Source organism: Propithecus coquereli, unplaced genomic scaffold (genome assembly GCF_000956105.1).
Source record: "Propithecus coquereli isolate 6110/MARCELLA unplaced genomic scaffold, Pcoq_1.0 Scaffold3708, whole genome shotgun sequence".
Classification (NCBI taxonomy): Eukaryota; Metazoa; Chordata; class Mammalia; order Primates; family Indriidae; genus Propithecus; species Propithecus coquereli.
The window spans coordinates 10,427-10,877 of NW_012149406.1; positions in this window are offsets into that span (position 1 = coordinate 10,427).

The following is a 451-nucleotide window of genomic DNA, read 5'->3' on the forward strand; positions in this document are numbered from 1 at the left end:
TTGATCACCATACCCCACTGTTTTCACAACAGTCAATTTCAATTGAACATTGCTTTCCTGAAGTTCACATGTCTGAATTTTAAGTCCAACATTTGCGTAAAAATGTGAGGATGTGTTATCTTTCAAATTAGTATTAAACAATGTGTCAATCAGTGTTGATTTCCCAATTCCAGTTTCCCCTGTAATAAACAGAGATTCATCATAGGGGCATAAAATGGCTGAGATGAGGCAACACTCCAACGGTGATTTTTAAAATCTAAAAAAGTTGAACTCTCCGAGATCAACACATAAGTTGCACATATAAGAATAACATCTATTGGATATTGGGCAGGGGGGAGGGAGGAGGGCGGAGGAGGGCGGAAGGGACGGGTATATGCATACACAAAGAGTACAATGCGCACCACCTGAAGAATGGACATATTTGAAACTCGGACTTAGGGGGGGAGGGGGG